General features: G+C 43.7%; 1 protein-coding gene across 1 annotated transcript in view; it reads right to left on the reverse strand.

The window, feature by feature from the left end:
- LOC117361040 (alpha-1,4-N-acetylglucosaminyltransferase-like) overlaps positions 1-11,831 on the reverse strand; it is a 60,197-nt gene extending 48,366 nt beyond the window's left edge. The window contains exon 1 of the mRNA XM_033945873.1: positions 11,717-11,831. The gene's annotated coding sequence lies outside the window, so the exon portion shown is untranslated. The remainder of the gene's footprint in view (positions 1-11,716) is intronic.
- Positions 11,832-12,645: the final 814 nt, after the last annotated feature.

The following is a 12,645-nucleotide window of genomic DNA, read 5'->3' on the forward strand; positions in this document are numbered from 1 at the left end:
GTAAAAGGGGGTCATAATGCAAAATATAGATAGCAGATATAAATTCTCAAATTTTGATCACTAAATTTGACACATTTTGATCACTAAATTTAAAATAAAATCATTTTTCCTACCTTTGCTGTCTGGTGATTTCCTGAATCTCTGATTGTACTTCCTTCTTCTGACTGTAAATCCAATACAGTATTTCTTTCTTTTTGCCTCCTGCTTGCTTCCTCTCATCCAGACCTCATTCCATTCCCCAACCAACATCTCCATGAGTCCAACTTTTTCTTCCTCTCTTCCTGCCCCTCCTCTTTCTCTCTTTCTTTCTCTCTCTCTCTCTCTGCCCCCTTTCTTTTTCTCTCCATGCCCCCTTTCTTTCTTTCTTTCTGTCTGTCTGTCTTTCTTTCTCTCCCCCCCCAAATCTACCACCACCAATTTCTCCCTACTGCCCTGCTGCTAGGCAAGGTGCATACAAGCGCTGGGCCCACAAGCCTCCCCCCCCAACGACGTCAATTCTGACATCAGCCCGGAACTTCCTCTCCGATGTCAGAATTGATGTCGGGGGGAGGCTTTGGGCCTGGCGCTTGTACGCACCTGGCCTAGCGTCAGAGAAGCAGGGAGAACAAAACGCAAAGGCAACATGAGTCTATCATGGAGCCTGGGATAGGATCCGTGATCAACTCATGTTGCCTTTGCAATTTACTGGTCGATCACGATCGACCTGTTGGGCACCCCTGCTCTAGTGTTTTCACATATATTTTCAACATGCCCATGTTTATATGTTTATTATGATGTTGCATATGTTTTAAGTTAATTTTTCTGCTTGATATATTTATACACATTTTTAATTGCTATATTTTTAATTGGTTTACTTTTATGTATTTCATATGCTTCACATTTTGCATGTATTTAAATTTTTATATGTACATTGTGCATTTACATCTACTCCCTTGCCAACTATCGAGCCCCACACTCAAAGGAACCTTAACATGCCTACTTTGCTACATAACACTAGGAAAATGGAACATAGCAAAATCAGAATTCGAAGAATTTATACTCAGAAACTCCCTCACATCAACATACAACCTAATCCTGGGCGATCTTAACCTGCACCTAGAAGATGAAATCTTCTAATCATACAGAAAACCTCCTCGCCTACAGAATCCTGGACCCACAAACCACACGCGAAAAGAGCCACCAACTCAACAGAGCTTATTTCATGTCCCAAATACCTACTACACAAGAAATATACACCACAAACGGAGCATGGTCTCGCACCCTCTGGTCAGACCACTACAGATACACCTTCAAAATCAATTGGACACAGGGCAAAACTAAACAAAATAACCAAAGATTAACATATGAAACACACAAAAAGATCGACCCACTTAAATTCTGGAACAAAGTAGACACCATGATCCAAGATGGAAAACCCCTAGGATTTCCTAAACCACTGACACAACCTAAACCACATGACACAACCACAAATAAAAAACAGAAGTTCAGACAAATGGTTTGAAAACAAACTACTGCAATTCAAATGACACTGTAGACGTCTTGAAAGAGAATGGAGAAAAGACAACCAAGAACACACAAAAACAACCTGGAGAATACTGAACAAATAATATAAACAAAAGCTAAAAGAAAAAAGAAAATCATACTACATCCGTCAAATATGTACAAAAATACAAGACACCAAAAAAACTTTTCAAACTACTAAAGGAACTCACAGACACCAAACCCTACCTAGCCACCAAAACCGCCCCTCCCCCCACAGCAAACCAACTGGCTTAATTCTTCAAAAACAAAATCTCAACAGCCAGAAAGGACAGTTACTTACCATAACAGTTGTTATCCAGGGACAGCAGGCAGATATTCTCACACATGGGTGACGTCACCGACGGAGCCCCGCAGTGGACAGCCTCGAAAGCAAACTTGCTTGAAAATCTTTGAGCCTTCGAGTGCTGCACCGCGCATGCGCGCGTGCCTTCCCGCCCAAACTAGGGAGCACGTCTCCTGTGAGGATCCTCAGTTCAGATACCTAGCTAAGAAGCCAACCAGGGGAGGTGGGAGGGTTGTGAGAATATCTGCCTGCTGTCCCTGGATAACAACTGTTACGCTAAGTAACTGTGCTTTATCCCAGGACATTCTCACAGATCTTAGATGTAAACAAGGACAAAATCAACAAAATAACAAAATTCCAGTGATATGGAATATGCTGAATATGGGATGTCAGATTGACCACTTGAAGTGAAAACCACCTCAAAGGTCTGTCAAATCTTCATTCGTCCCCTATATCTTTATCATAGTAATATTTTTTATACTTTTTTTGCGTTCATTTTTTTATATATACTTTTATACTTAAATGCACTTTTCAACTATTCAAAATAAGTTATATAGTAAAAGGTAACTTAGCTTTTTTCAATTAGTTATTTAGGTCATGTTGTTTTGGATATGCTTTCTCCAGCGTTCAAAATAGAACGCTCCCCTCTGCCAACGCGTTTCGCCGATCTTTATCAAGGCATGGGGCTCTGTATCATTAAATGTACCTAACTTTTGTGTCAAGCCGCTTGTGTGCGCTGAAGGTAGAAAGCCAAGGCAGTTTGCAGTCCAAAGTATGAAGTGCCACTTCTCCAGGATGAGAATGAGGTTTTGGAAAAAACACTGGCAGAACAATAGATTGATTGATGTGAAATTCTTAAACCACTTTAGGTAAGAATTTAGGATGAGTATGGAGAACCACCTTGTCATAATGAAAAACTGTGAAAGGTGTGTCTGCAACCAAAGCTTGTAACTCACTGACCCTATGAGCAGATGTGAGAGCAATCAGGAACACTGTTTTCCAAGTGAGATACTTGAGATGAGCTTGATCAATTGGTTCAAATGGAGGTTTCATCAGTTGAGCCAAAACATTGAGATCCCAGACCACTGGAGGCGGTCTAAGTGGTGAATGAACATTAAAAAGTCCTTTCATAAAGCGGGAGACCATAGGATGTGCAGAGAGAGGTTTCCCATCAAGAGGTTGATGAAAGGCAGCAATAGCACTGAGATGGACTAGAACAGATGTAGATTGAAGTCCAGAGTGTGACAAATGAAGCAAATATTCCAAAACAGAAGCCAAAGAGGAAGACAGTGGCTGCAGGTGACGGGTGGAACACCAAGCAAAAAATCTGTGCAGGAGAGGCATTTCTCTTCCCCTTTACCTCCCTCTCCCTTTCCCTGTACAACAGCAGCAGCATTTCCCTAGGGTCCCCCTTTCCTATGTAGCAGAAGCATTTCTCTTTCCCCTCCCCTTCCATTCTCTTCCTTGTGGAGCAGCAGCGTATCTGGCCCGCTCGTTCTGTTCAAAGCCGCGGGTGGCATCTCCTTGCGAGATCCGCGCCTGCGTCTGAAGCCTCTCTGATGTTGTGACATCAGAGAGGCTTCCGATGCAGGAGTGGATAGCGCGAGGAGCCGCCAACCCACGGCTTTGAACGGAACGAGCCAGCCAGACACGCTGCTGCTCCAAAAGGAAGGGAAAGGGGAAGAGAAATGCTGTTGATTGCGTCCAGACCGCGGGCCGCAAATAACACCTGGAGAGCCACATGTGGCCCGCGGCCCGCATGTTTGAGACCGCTGATATAAGCCATGCAGTCAATTAATAAAGGAACAAAACCACACAGAAGCATTTGTAACTGGGCAGGAAAAAGGTATACAGGCCACAGAATCAGAGGAGGAGAATCAGACTAACACAGAGGAGGAAATTTGACAGCCATGTCAGAGCAATATCCAGCGTGACAGTGAAGTTACTGTAGCCCCTGCAAATGAATTTAGAACATCAGTAAAAGCTGAGCTGCAGGACTCAATGAAAGATAGTGACATTGAAAGGATAGTGGACAAAGTTGGCCCAATGCCTTTTAACATAAATGAATGGTGCAAATGGGCTACTGATATTCTGATTCACTGGCATCTAGGGAAGTATAAGAGACAAAATTCAGATTTTGATAAGCTTATGCCTTGGGTCTTGGGACCACACTATTATAAATTTGGCTCTCTCACTCACCCATACCAGTTTGTAAAGAGAGGTATTGAACAACTATTTTGCTGCACCCCCTTGCAAGTACTTAGAATTCTTTCTCTTTTGCCAAATGACATCCTAGAGCAATTTGCATAGAGAGTGTGGGTACTAGATGTAGTATTTAAAGAACATGAGCATTGAACCAGTACAGAAGATTATGGTCAGAGACAGCATAAGTAATTTCTATTAGAATTATTATCCCTTGAGATTACTAAATACTTCCTGTTTTTTTGCTTAGGACCCTAAAGCAACCCCTTTTGATACTTAAGCCCAGATTCTCAAAACTTTAACATCGTCTCTAAACTGTTTACCGATGGTTTAGCCTGTATGCATTTTAGCGGCGGATTATCAAAACAGATTATCTGTCAATAGTGAGCTTTCTAGCAGTCTCCAACAATGACATGAGCCCTCTGGTGGATTCTTAAAAAATGCCAAGCCCATATGAAGTTCAAGTTTGGATGTTTTTGCTTTAAGGTACTATTCGGATTAGCCCCTAAATATATGACTGACCTTTTCTCTTTCACAACCAGTAGACATAAGAGAAGTTCATACTTGAATTTTGTTTCTCCATCGGTTAGAGGATGTAAATTTAAAAGACATCATCAACATCTTCTTGCACATCAGGCAGCATTATAGGGTAAAGACCTGGAACAACTGCTTATGCCTACTACTTATGGGGAATTTAGGTTACTGACCTGTAAAATCTTAGAACACAATAACTGATCTCTAGAGCTCTTTACCACTAGCTCTTAACTCTGTTAATTTTACTCAATCTGTAGCATCTTTTAATAATTGTAAACCATATAGAACTTCACGGTCCTGCGGTATATAAACTGTTATTATTATTATTATTTTCGAAAAGCAGCGTTGGCTTTTGGCAACAAAAATAAACAACTGATCCAGGGGTGCTGGTACAGGCATAAAAGTGTCAGAGACTACTAGAAAGCCGAGATGCTCATTTTCTCCCCTTGCATCACAACACCCCTCCCCTTCGGCGTTGGTGAACACCCCCACCTTTATCAGTGGCAACACCCCCACCTGCAGCAGGAGTGATTCTGATTCTCTCCCACTGCCAAGAAACGCCTGATACCACCCGGCCATGCGCACCCCTCGCAGTGAGAGAAATGCCTACTCTCTCCCACTGCCAAGTGACCCTCCCTCCGTACAACACCTTCCCCCCACCTCTGATGCCCCTTCACCCTTACCTTTAGTAGATGACCTGAGGGATGTGGATTCCCTCCTCCCAGCTGGCCTGCATCATCCAAAATGGGTCTTCCCATCCCCGGTGTATCTTGGGATGCACCAGGGAGGAGCCTGAGGCTCTTATTGGCCTAAGTTGTTTAAGGTCCCTCCCATGCGCCTCAAAGTTAGGCATAAAATCATGCTGTTGAACCCCAGACCAAATGTCCCCTTTGGAACAGCAAAGTGGGATGGACCGTACTTAGTAACTAATGTTCTAGGCTCAAGCCTTTACCAAATCCTAATGCCAGACCAGTGGCGTACCAAGGGGGGGGGGGGGGGGGGGCGGGGGGGACGGTCCGCCCCGGGTACCAAGCCCTGAGGGGGTGCTCCCGGTCCGGTCCAGTTACCCCCCCCTGCGCCGGGTGTCGCGTCTGGAAACAGCCTGCAGCAAGATCGCGATGCCAGAGATCTTTGCCTGCTTCGACTGTTTCCTCCGCCACGGTCCTGCCCCTCCTCTGATGTCAGAGGAGGGGCGGGACCGCGGCGGAGGAAACAGCCGAAGCAGGCAAAAATCTCTGGCATCGCGCGATCTTGTTGCAGGCTGTTTCCCCAGGGCAGTAGCGTACCAAGGGAGGCGAGGGGGAGGTCCATCCCGGGTGCCGCCTTAGGGGGGGGTGCACAGCTGGCCCGGTCCCTATCGCGCTCCTACCCTCCCAGCGAAAGCAGCATCGGCGCCATTATCGAAAAAGGTAATGGCGCCAGGCCTTGGAGCACCAAGGCAGACCGCTTCTCTCCCCCCTCCCAGCCGAAACCCCGCTGACCATCCTATCTCTCTCCCCCCCCAAGTGAACCTTTCTGACCCTCCCAGCGAAAGCAGCAAACCTCCCTCCAGTAGCGTCGGCTTTATCCTCCCTCTGCCGCATCACTGATGACGTCATCAGTAACGCGGCAGAGGGAGGAGAAAGCCGCGAAAGAGGTTTGCTGCTCTCGCTGGGAAGGTCGGAAAGGTTCACGGGGGGGGGGGGGAGATAGGAGGGGCAGCGGGGGTTCGGCTGGGAGGGGGGAGAAGCGGACTGCCTCGGTGCTCCATTACCTTCTTCGGGCAGCAGCAGCGTTTACAATTCGCTGCTGTTGCCGGCTTCAGGCCTTGTTCTCTGCCGGGTCCTGCCTACTTCCAGTTTTCATGAAGACAGGACCCGACAGAGAGGAAGGCCTGAAGCGGGCAACATCAGTGAATTGTGAATGCTGCTGCTGCCCGATGAAGTTCAGGACATCGGGGAAGGAGCAGGGAGAAATCGGCTGCTGGCTTGGGGGTGAGGGTAGGGAAAGAATCGTGGAAGTGGAGAAATCGGCACGATGGCTTTGTGCAGGCTAGGGGGAGAGAGAAAGAAAGGATAAAATAAAGAGGGGGGGCCAGGGGGAGAGAGAAAGAAAGGCAGAAAGAAAGAGGGGGACCAAGGGGACAGAAAGAAAGGCAGAAATAAAGAGGGGGACCAAGGGGAGAGAAAGAAAGGCAGAAATAAAGAGGGGGTCAAGGGGGAGAGAAAGAAAGGCAGAAAGAAAGAGGAGGGCCAGGGGGAGAGAGAAAGAAAGGCAGAAAGAAAGAGGGGGACCAAGGGGAGAGAAAGAAAGGTAGAAATAAAGAGGGGGGTCAAGGGGGAGAGAAAGAAAGGCAGAAAGAAAGAGGGGGGCCAGGAGGAGAGAGAAAGAAAGGCAGAAATAAAGAGGGGAGCCAGGGGGAGAGAGAAAGAAGAAGGATCAGAAGAAGGACCAGAGACTCATGAAATCACCAGACAAAAAAGTAGGAAAAATGATTTTATTTTCAACTTAGTGATCAAAATGTGTCCGTTTTGAAAATTTATATCTGCTGTCTATATTTTGCACTATGGCCCCCTTTTACTAAACCGCAATAGAGTTTTTTAGCGCAGGGAGCCTATGAGCGTCGAGAGCAGCGTGGGGCATTCAGCGCAGCTCCCTACGCTAAAAACCGCTATCGCAGTTTAGTAAAAAGGGAGGGGGGAATATTTGTCTATTTTTGTATAGTTGTTACTGAGGTGACATTGCATAAAGTCATCTGCCTTGACCTCTTTGAAAACCCGCGGAATATAAATGATAATTAACATTTTCTCTGCGTACAGCGTGCTTTGTGTTTTTAAAATTTTATTGTTGGTAAATCATTTTGACTTGGCCACAAAGGTAAGGGGGAGGGAGGGAGGGGAACTGCTGAAAGACATCTAATAATCCTTGCAGGCTTGACTGCAGGGAATTATTTTTGTAAAATCATGTTTTGTTATGTGACTGGCATTATCTAGACTTTAATTTCTATGAATGAATAGAATGAAAATGATATAAAATTACTTGCTTGTTTTTATGTGCGTGCGCTGAAGGAAAGTGGAGAGAGAGTGGGCTGAGGATGCTGAAGGGAAATGGGGAAGAGAGTGGGGAGAAGACGCTGATTTATAAATTGACAATTGTACAGAATATTGTTTCTTTTTATACTTTAATATAAACAATTCAAGGCTTGTGTGGATGGAATCAGGTGGTTTGCGGGGATGGGGACCGAGCTTACGGGGATTAGTCCAATAAAATTGTATTTTTTTATATCTCATTATTTGTTTTATTTTTATTTGTTAATTTATAAAGTGGTGATTGTTATGTATCAGTTTTTTCAAATTTACATCTACTGTCTTTATATTTTGCACTGTATTAGAGGACATGTGTTACTGTTTTTTGTGGTGTTGCATTGTATCCAGGGTCTGGTTTCTTGGCGGATCAGTTTAACTTTTGTCTACATATTTCTATTTTTAGTTTGTGATTATTCCATTTTGGGCGAGGGTGTATCTCTGTTCTGTGTGTATGAAAAAGACATAGTTTTCAGTTGGCATTGACTACAGGACCAATTGACTGTGCGGGATCTGGCTTGTTTAGTTTTACAATGTATGTGTTGGTGTTCTAGTGCTCACTGCAGTGTTTAAGATGCAGCCTTTTCCTAGGTACACTCTTGTGGTGCGATATGTAGATTGGTACTAAAAATCATATTTTTCATATAGATGGGGGGGGTGTCAAAAAATGATGGGCCCTGGGTGCCACATACCCTAAGTACGCCACTGCCTGTAACTACTCCATATGTACTTCTAATGTCATGACAATTTAGACATAATTTATGCTTTGTTATGTTTGGAATAATGGTTACATATATGAGGTTCAATAAAAGAAAATTTTCACTGCCTGTTTCTATTCTGACCATTTATTCCATTTCATGGTTATTGCAAAAAAAAAAAAAAAAAAAAAAAATTTTTCCATGGGGGGGGGGGGGGGGTGTCAAAAAATGATGGGCCCCGGGTGCCACATACCCTAGGTACGCCACTGTGCCAGACAACCAGCAGTGCTGGAAACGCATCATTCAGTTGAAACCGTATGGGTAATATGCGTTTATCAGTCTCTGTTTTCAGAAATCACCTGAAGACAACACTGATAGCTGCTTCTGCAGACAGCATGGACAACTGCATTCTGAAGAAAAGTCATTAGGGGATGGGAACTATATTATTTACTTCTGTTGTATAGTTGATGAGTTCTATCTACAGGAAAGTTGTGTAATAGAGATATAAATAAATAGTAAATATTATATTTGTTATTGTATTATATAAGTAGTAAGCACTAGTTAACATATTTTTTACTCTATAAGATGCACCGACCATAATACGCACCCATCTGTAGAGGAAAACCCAAGAAAAAAAAATTCCCACCACCCTGCTCTGTACCCCCTCTGGTGGTCTAGTGGTAATCTGTGACAGGGTCTTATAGAGCAAAAAACCCATAGGCAGTATAGGCACCCCCCCATCCCCCCTCCCCCTGTAGGCAGCACAGGCAGCTCCTTTCCGGTACCTTTTTTAAAGCCTGTTGGAGCTTTTTGTGCTCATGCCTGTCTTCCTCGCTGGACAGCTGTTCTTCTGTTCAGGCAGAGTGGCACAGAAGGCAGGTGCGAGCTGTTTACGTTCCTGCCTGATCTGGTGCCGCTCCCTGAATGGCTGCCATCAGTTATTTTAAAAATTTGATCTACAGTGCTTTTAATTTAATATATTAAAGCAAATATCAGAAGTCCATAAACAGGCTATGCAGATTTGCAACAAAGCAAATATAAAATAAGAGAGCAAATCCCAACTAGATGTGTGATCAGAATTCATTATTTAAAATGTCTGAACTGTCCTTAAAAATACCTATGGTCCTTAAAAGTTTTGAAGTTTTAAATAAAGAATTCTGATCACACATCTAGTTGGGATCTGCTCTCTTCTGGATAAAAGCAAATGTCTACCTCTTCGGAAAATATTAGTTTCTCGACTTAAAGACTAGAATTTTTTTTATATACATATTTAGTATGTGTATAGCATGGATAATATCTATCTCTCTATGTGTTATATGCACTCATTCAATGTATTAAGGCATCTTTTTATTAAGGTGCACCAATAATTAGCATGCACTTAGGGCTCCTTTTAAGAAAGCGCGTTAGGGCCTTAATGCGTGGAATAGCACGCGCTAAAATGCCGCACGTGCTAGCCGCTCCCACCTCCTCTTGAGCAGGTGGTAGTTTTTCAGCTAGCGCACGCTATAGCCCGCGCTAATCCGGTGCATGTGCTAAAAATGCTGGCGCACCTTTGTATAAAGAGCCCTTAATGCTATGAAACCCATAGGTATAAAATGGGCTTCAGAGCATTTAGCACATGGTCATTGTTACTGCATACTAAATCCATTAGGATTGCTAAATTTGAAAAATAAAAGAAGGGAAAATATCTGCTGTGAAGCCCCATTTTGCCTACTTGCAATACTCACAGTTTTCTGGGTACAGTATTTTTTAAAATACACATAAGGATGTGTGGGAGGACACATCCACTGAGAACAGCCATTTCAATAAGAAACACACAAAAAAGCATAGTATCAAGAACTACCACTATGAAGTATCACTTAGCGCACAGCACTGTACATTTTGACATTTATGGTCCCAGATTGGAAGAGCTTACAGTCTAACTTGGACTGATAGACATGACATATAGGTTGGGGATGCAGAACCCAAGGTGAGAGGAGTTAGGAGTCAGGCACTTAACTGGGTCTTAAACACTGCCAGAGACTGAGCCCGCCGTAGGGATTCAGGCAGCTTTTTCCAAGCATACAGTGCAGCAAGGCAGAAGGATCAGAGTCTAGAGATAGCAGTTGAAAAGAAAAGCACAACTAGAAGAGACTTATCAGCTAAGTGGAGCTCATGGGGGGGCACAGGGCAGTGGTGTACCAAGGGCAGGGTGGGGGTGGGTGGACTGCCCCGGGTGCACGCCCTAGGGGACGAAAGGAAGAGAGTAAGAAGAAGACGAGGAAAGCAGAAACCAGAGAAGACAAAGGTGGAAAAAAACTTTTTTAAAAAATTTTGTTTTAGGGGACGTGCGTCACTGTTTCTGTGGTGTTGCAGTGTATGCAGAATCCAGCTTCTTGGTGGTTCAGTTTAACCTTTGTCTACATATTTCTATTTTATTCCCCCTTTACAAAACTGTAGAGCATTTTTTAGCACTGGCCGTGATGGTAACAGCTCTGATGCTCAGAATTCTAAAAGCATCTGAGTTGTTACCACCATGGCTAAAAACCGCACTACAGTTTTGTAAAAGGAGGAGGATTTAATTTGTGATTACATGTTCCATACTAGGCAAAGGTGTTTTCTGTGTTCTGTGTGTTCAAAAGACATGGTTTTCTATTAGGATTGACTGTGGAGGATTGATCTGTACTAGCCTGGCTTGTTTAGTTTTACAATGAGTGTATTGATGTTCTACTGCTCACTGCAGTATGTAAGATATTGCCTTTCCCTAGGTACACTCTTGTGCAATGTGTGGATTGTTTCTAAATATCATGTTTTTCATACAGAAAGGGGGGATTAAAAAAAAATGATGAGCCCCAGGTGTCACATATGCTAGGTATGCCACTGGCACAGAGGGAGATAAGCGAAGAGAGATAGTGAGGGGCAGTTGAGTGAGTGCATTTGTAGATCAGTAAGAGGAGTTTGAATTGTATTCGGAAATGGATGGGACGCCATGATTGTGAGCAGACAAAACAGGAAGGATGACAGTGTTGTCCACAGAGACGGAGAATGAGGGGAGCGGAGAGGTGGGTGTAGGTGGGAAGATGAGCAGCTCTGTTTTAGCCATATTTAATTTTAGATGGTGGTGAGACATCCAGGCGGCAATCTCGGACAGGCAGGCTAAGACTGTGATCTGGGTTTCAGTACAGATATTTGGTGCAGAGAGGTAGATCTGGGAGTTGTCAGCATAGAGGTGATACTGGAAGCCATGAGAAGAGATCAGCGTTCCAAGTGAGCAAGTGTAGATTGAGAAAAGGAATGGTCAACACTTACACATGGAAAAGCACCACGAGGCTTCTAAAATAACCCATTATGTGTATTTGATCTGAGGTTTTGTGTAAATTTGAAAATCTTTGCATACATTATAAAAATTGTCTTACCTGTTGGGTTCAAAGTCTTTTGTGCAGTTTCATCCAAAGTCCTCTCTTCATCTGGGCACTTCCACTCAAATACTAAAATGTGATTCAACGTTGGCATGTTTTCTACCTGCCCTACCTATTTGTCTAACTCCTATCACAAAAGAGAGGCGTTCCTTTAAAAAAAAAAAAAAAAAAGTTATGCCTAACAGGTTCATTAAGGTTATGTCAATATTTGAAATCTTTTAAAACATTATTGAAAACTCACTTGTTTGTTAAGGCTTTCAATTAGACTCTGGAAGATTCTGTTTTTATTAGATTTGTATGGTTAAATATTCAAGAAGATTGGTAATTTTATTATGTGCTGATGTCTTGTTAACCACATTTAAGAACATAAGAAGTTTCCTCTGCTGGGTCAGACCATAGGTCCATCATGCCCAGCAGTCTGCTCCCGCGGCGGCCCATCAGGTCCATGACCTGTAAGGTGATCCTTTGCCTAAAACCCTCCAATCCCCTTTATCCCTCTGTCTATACCCTTACATAATCCTATCTATACCTCTATCTGTATCCATCAATCCCCGCATCCATCAGGAATTTATCCAATCCTTCTTTGAAACCCCGTAATGTACTCTGTCCTATCACAGCCCCCGGAAGCGCATTCCAGGTGTCCACCATCCTCTGAGTGAAAAAGAATTTCCTAGCATTGGTTCTAAACCTGTCCCCTTTCAATTTCTCCTAGTGCCCCCTTGTTCTTGTGGTTCCCGATAGGTTGAAGAATCTGCCCCCTCCACCTTCTCTATGCCCTTTATGATCTTGTAAGTCTCTATCATGTCTCCTCTGCGTCTCCGCTTTTCCAGGGAGAAGAGCCCCAGCCTTTCTAACCTGTCTGCATATGAAAGGTTTTCTATACCTATTATCATTTTCGTCGCTCTTCTCTGAACCCTCTCAAGTAT

This window comes from Geotrypetes seraphini, chromosome 1 (genome assembly GCF_902459505.1).
Source record: "Geotrypetes seraphini chromosome 1, aGeoSer1.1, whole genome shotgun sequence".
NCBI classification, from domain to species: Eukaryota; Metazoa; Chordata; class Amphibia; order Gymnophiona; family Dermophiidae; genus Geotrypetes; species Geotrypetes seraphini.